Consider the following 6288-nt stretch of genomic DNA (forward strand, 5'->3'; position numbering starts at 1 on the left):
GTTTTTATCAATGAGATTGTGATGATTTATTAGGATTGTAACATAACCCACACATAAAGGCAAATAATTTGTACAAATGAAATGAACAAACACAAATATAATAATTCACATAGATCCTAAAAAATGAATAATCGCATAAGTCATATTAAAATAAAACAATAAAAATGAATAAATGATAGAAACATGTTAGTTAAATGGTAAGGCTAGAAAAATATGGAAAGATAAAAAAATACTAGAAAACCAAAGCAACAAACCCGGGTATTGAACCCACCCCACTCAAGACCATGAAATCACTCCTCTCCACCAGACCACTCAAGATCATATGCTACTGAAATACTACCCTAAATATATGAACCGGCTGAAACAAAATAAATAAATAACATATAAACATTTTTATGTTTTTTTTTTCTGTTAAAAAACAAATTAAAAAATTAATTAAAAAAAGAAACAGAAAAAAGGAAACGAAAAAAACAAAAACAGAAGCTCGTCTTCTTCTCATCTCTCTCACCTTGCGAACTCAACCTTCTCCAACAATGGCCTTCTACCTCAGCATCTCTAAATCGAGATCTTTCTCTGCTCTCAGTCGTCACCTCCCTTCGCTTAACCTCACTCGCTTCTCACAATCTCTCATTCGCTTTCAAGCGCTACCCACGAACTTTCTCACGCTCTCAACAAACTCTCTCAAGCGAAGATTTCTCCCTGCTCTCAGAATCACTATCCCTCAAACTTACCCAAACGTCTCTCAAATGCACTCAAACGAACCCTTTTTAATCACTCTCAGCTCTCACAAAAAAAATCAAACAACAAGCATAAAGAGAGAGGAAGAGAGGTCCTTACAGAGTGTCACTGCAGTGGTGGTGAAGGATGCGAAGAAACTGGCCTCCAGGTAAACGAATTTGGGACTTTAGGTTTCCTCTCAGATTTTCGCCTCCTTGTTTCTGTTGTTTTCTTCAAAAATCGCCTCCCCTCTTACTGATTTCTCTCCTTATTTATATTCTGTGAATTAGGGTTACAAATTGGTGCCCTTGTGTTCAAAAGTAACTCTGCAAAAGCACTTTGGATGCTCAGAAATTGAATTGCCCTATCCATGTTAGATTCAAGAAAAGGTATCCTTCACAAACTTTCCTCTCTGCTTTGACCTCATACCAATTTGGGATGTTTTTGGACTTTGCCCTCTGACTGTTGGTTAATGATTTTGCACTTTGGATTTTGCAATTTGACTGATTAATGTGTTCCCCCCTTATTTTTTTACCGCAGTAAAAGAATGGTGAGCATGGTTTGCTGCAACCTTGTGGAATTGGCCTTGCATTGCCCTGCTGGATCCCTTCATTCGGTTCATCAGGTGGTAAGTGGCTAAGCATGGTTTTTCTTATGTGAGGCTCATGTTGGTTTTGGCCACTGCAGGATACAGGACCAATGCATTTGCTTCCAAATTCATGCCTCAAGGATAACCATTACAACGGGATAGCAAGTCCTGTAAATCCAATGTGTTGGTAGCTCCATTTGGATCAATATTTCATGGCTTGACTTGTGTTCACGGTAGATTGGTCATTGACACACACATTCATGAATTATGCATTGATGCTTCTGGTTGGTTTTGTTTATGTAGGTTCAATGACTTTGGAGGTGCAAGCTGGCGAGGTGAACTGATATTGTAAGTGCATGGCATGTCAGTTGCAGTAGGTTGGTTGTCGTTGGCGGCTAGCGTGGGTGGTTGAGTGGAATCCGGTTCTACCAAGTTTGCTGCATAATGCTTCGGGTGCAGAGTTCTTGTGATATGCTCCCATTTCACCCATGTTCGGTGCTGGATTTGCTTTTGCAGGGTTGCCTCTTGTTGGAGGATATGAATTCTAGGACGTGTGTATCGAAAGATGTTGGTGCATATGTCATGTTAGTTCCTGCAGTATTTTAAAATCTGATGGCACAACGATTCAATTATGTTCTCTTGTCGAAACAACCATTTCAAGGATGCCGTGTGAATTCTTGTAGAAGATAAATCTTCTTTGCCATTACTCATGAGCTGGAATATGATCTCCTCATCTTCTTGACTATAGTAAATATGGTAGTTCATATTGCCAAGACCCCTCAACAAACGGTAGAGGTCCAACAATCGTGTCACCGTCAAATTACCGGTTGTCTCATCATGAAAGTCATTACTATCGCTCAAAGAACCAACTTATCATCTGCAAGTCTTCTATAGTGAACTGGTATATATCCTTGGTAAAGCAGCATATTGACAAGGATAAAAAATATGGATTGTATGTGCTCCTTTTCTCCGACAGAGAGAGCAAATCAACAGGACCTGAAGGCAGATGAGAAGAAGCCTCTTCAGTAAGTTTCCATGCAACAGATTTATGGAAACTCATCGGCAGCCTCATGGGCAACACAGGTATGAAGAAGACCTATCTTATTTCCTCATTTCATCATTTAGAGTAGGCATCAATTTAAGATGATCCCAAATTTTGAAGCACAGGTATGCACCTGTCTATCAAGACAATAACTTTCTTCAGGAGAGGAACAAACCCTTAGAACAGTTGCAATGGTGAATTGGTCCGGCAACAGTCCACTCTGTAATAAATCAACAAGCCTCCTTAAAGAATATTCCTCTAAACCACTCATAGCACAGTCAGGTATGACGGTGTTCCATTAAATTCACTTTGTACTTCTCGCATAGTAGACACCACCAGCCTTAACATACATATTGATAACACTATTCGCAACAGAGACAAATTGATCTCGTTCCATCCTCATAACATCCTCATAACGGCAACGTGAATCTGTTCTCCCAGTTCTAGCCGGTTAAAATAGCATAAACGTGAAGAGTCTCGGAAGCAGATGGGGAAACATAGAGGAGGCACAACTTGAAGAAGTGGAGTTGACAATGGATCTTTGAGCAGATAACAAGGGTTGGCAAATGAGGGATTCAGATCATTATTGGATATAATTACGTGACAGAGGAAGCAGTAACAATAATAGATGTGAGCATGTATTTATGTTTGCGGTTATGTTGCCGTTATGTCTCATTTGCTCATTGCTTTGATATGATGCAGGGTCGTCGGGTTCATGGATTAATTCTTGAAGAATTCCGTTGTAACCTTTTCATGCAGGAAGTTAGTTTGCTGCCAGCGTTTGCCGTTATAAGTGATTCTCCTACATTAGCTGTTGCAGATGTCGGCTATTGCGTCATGAGCTACTATGACTTATAATGCAGGGAATAGTCAATGCCATACTTGCTGTTCATGGTACATCATGGCGCTGAATGAGAAAGCTTGGAACATGGTGGACGATCGGGGTTTTAATGATGCTTTGGTTATTTACACTGAATGTTTTTGGATTCAGTTGGTTTCTTGTTACCCGTTGTTGCTGACTTGTTGTTACTGGTGCATTGCAGGATGCTTTGGTTTGCACTTGTAGGTTTGCCTTGTGACTTGCGTTTCCCGCATTTCAGCGTGAACTCTACTTTTGGATAGTATCTCAATCTCCGATTGACGTTATCTCATACATGTCGAGAAGGACAAACAGTTCTCCCGGTGACCTCTTGCTTCGGGTAACAACCTCTCCGAAACTATGAAGGATAGCGACGTTGTTGCCGGTGGCTTCAGCAAAGCAAGGAGTTTTTTTTTACATACTCTTTACCATCAAATATTTGAACACAGGTTTCTTTCTCCCCATAATCAGCAATTTGGTAGGATTTTTATGAAATGAATCCAGTTTCCAATCTTATCCTTCAAACCTTTTATTCTGTTTTTTGAACATCCTTTATACTCAGCCTAACATGCTCAGACTTATCTCCAGAACTGCAACACAGGTGTTTGTATTTATTAGAAAGAGTTGTGGTTGATGGCCTGCTTGAACTATGTGGGGTCTTGTATCATTTGGACTTAGCTCACGATTTGCCAGCAACATCATAAGATTTCTTCCACGACGCAAAACCGCTCAGGAACAACAACAGTTACGACAACAGTGGAACCAACATTTTCTGGTGTAACAGGTTCCCAACTTCATTCTTAAACCTCAAATAATTTAGTGAAGCTTTATCTCTGTCAGCGCTTCCTCCCGCATGACGCCGTATTGAAACCGATCAAGCTTATGATGGACAATACTCGTGGCTGTTATTCCACTTCTCGAATCCTTGTTGAAATTGAGAGAGAGATTCCGACGAAGGCTTATAGTGGAGTGCATAATGGATAGCTTTGTAATGGAAGAAACCAAGAAAAATCAACAACAAACATGAAGATTGGGTGATGTATTGAAGAAAAAAAGGCCAAGCCAAGTTGGATGGGCAAGAGCAAGTGAAAGTTGACTTTGGTCAAAGTTGACCAAAAGTCAATTGTTTACCAAAGTCAACAAATGGTCAAAATGTATTTTCTTTTTGATTTCTTTGTAAATGGATATTTAAATGGAAAATTATGGGTAGATTTTGGGTTTAATGGACTTTGGTCAAAGTTGACCAAAAAAGTCAATTGTTGACCAAAGTCAACAATTGGTCAAAAGTGTCAATTTTTTTATTTTTCTTGTATGGAATCACATGTACTGGTTTAAAAATGGATGAAATGGATTGGAATGGTTTGAAAAAAAATGATCGGAGATTGTTTTCACAATTGGCTTGAATGTTCGACTCTTGAGAAGAAAATAACTTGACTGATAATGTGTATGAACAAAACCATGAAATAAGACCATAAGGTTATAGTATCCATGAACCAATAACATGACTGGCAAGTGGTTAGAAACACAAGAAACTTGGTTGTTCAGATGACCCCAGACCATAGATATATCCACAATCACAACACCATGACTTTTGATCAAAAACAATCCTCACCAAAGTAAGGTTAGGCCAATCATGCCAAGCAAACATAAAAAATTCAGGACCAAAATTGGGGTATGACACATCGTAGAAAATACGGATTTGTTGGTTGTTTTTAGGGAACAATTAAAATTGTATCCTAGAAGTGTGTAGACGTTAGTTGATTACGATCCTTGTTCGGATGCTTCAAGCTTTTAGTCTGACTGCTAAGGAATGGATTATAATAGTTCTTTTATGAAAAGAAATATTTTTTTTTGAAAAGGTTTATGTGATAAAAAAAGAGTTGATGGAATTGAATACAAAAGATATTACTTAAATTGTAAAGGATTTGCTTGAAGTGTAAAAGAGTTGTGAAATGAGAAAGTGTTGTTTGGATGTAGTGAAAGTATGATTTGAACCAAAATTGTGTTGTTTTGATCCATATGATAGGTGTATCTGAATCAAGAATGAAGTATTTTAACAGATAGACAATGATTAACCATGCATGAGGGAGTATAACCAAGGAGTGGTGATTAACCCATGAATGAACATGTGGTACTTTAACTGATAGACGGTGATTAACCAATGCAGAAGTTGTAGGGTTTATTAACCGAGAAGTGGTGATCAACCCAAAGAATGAGAATGTGGTATTTTAACCGATAAATGGTGATTAACCAATGCAGAAAGTGCCCGAGCATGGAAGCCAGATAACAATGCAAGAAAAAGAAGGTCATGAGAAGGAAGGGTATCTTAACCATAAGAGGTGATTAACCCAAAGAAAGGGGTCTGGTTCAGAAGTGGGTGTTTTAACCATAAGGTGATTAACCCAAAAAATGTATGGAAGTCCAAAGAAAGTATGTGTTTGGTCTAAAGAGACAAGTGTAATGGATGTTGATTGTTGCATTGTTGTCAGTGGAAAAGTAGACTTGACAGTTATTCGATTTGAATTGCACTAAAGTCTATGAACGTAGGCGAATAATTTGAATAACTAGGGCTTATGCCCAGTACCCAAAGATACTCAGAATAAGGATAGGAATAATCCCTCTTATTCTTCTCTGTTGCTTAAGGCTTGTGGTAGATAACTCACATCCTATCTAACAAGTGTTGAAGAAGAATCTTTTTGTTGCGCTTAAAGGATGAAGCTCAACAATGATCAAAATCTTGATGTCCAGAGTCTTTAGAATCTTGAGTAAGCAGTCTTGACCTTGAGCCTGGCTTGAAGAGGTCCAGTGTAGTGCAAGTACATGGATATAATCCAATCAAGTGATTAAGAGACTCATGATTGCTTGTTTGGATAGGGGAAGCAGAAGAGTCTTTTCAGGACAAGTCTAAGAAAAGGTCCAATCAATTGTAGTTAATTGATAAAGGATGAACTTGATCAACTAATCAAGGTAAAAAGATCATGCTACAATCATTCTAAGCACAAGGATTATTTTATCAGGAACTAAGATTAATGAGCATAAACCCTAATTCTTTAATGAATTTAAATTGAAAATTTTAATGGA

At 38.2% G+C, this 6288-nt stretch overlaps 1 long non-coding RNA gene across 5 annotated transcripts; it reads left to right on the top strand.

Annotated features, from left to right (window-relative positions):
* Positions 1-484: 484 nt before the first annotated feature.
* On the top strand, positions 485-4575 carry LOC127075107 (uncharacterized). 5 transcript variants are annotated; one of them, XR_007786211.1, is made up of 7 exons: positions 485-886; positions 1008-1106; positions 1258-1489; positions 1610-2389; positions 2474-2630; positions 2724-2978; positions 3051-4575. It is a non-coding gene; the product is annotated as an uncharacterized LOC127075107 (long non-coding RNA). The 5 variants fall into 5 exon arrangements; XR_007786210.1 differs by lacking the exons at positions 485-886; positions 1008-1106; positions 1258-1489 and having other exon boundaries at positions 1497-2389; positions 3051-3656; positions 3796-4575; XR_007786212.1 differs by lacking the exons at positions 485-886; positions 1008-1106; positions 1258-1489 and having other exon boundaries at positions 1497-2389; positions 3051-3309; positions 3392-4575.
* Positions 4576-6288: the final 1713 nt, after the last annotated feature.

Source organism: Lathyrus oleraceus, chromosome 4, assembly GCF_024323335.1.
Source record: "Lathyrus oleraceus cultivar Zhongwan6 chromosome 4, CAAS_Psat_ZW6_1.0, whole genome shotgun sequence".
Lineage (NCBI taxonomy): Eukaryota > Viridiplantae > Streptophyta > Magnoliopsida > Fabales > Fabaceae > Lathyrus > Lathyrus oleraceus.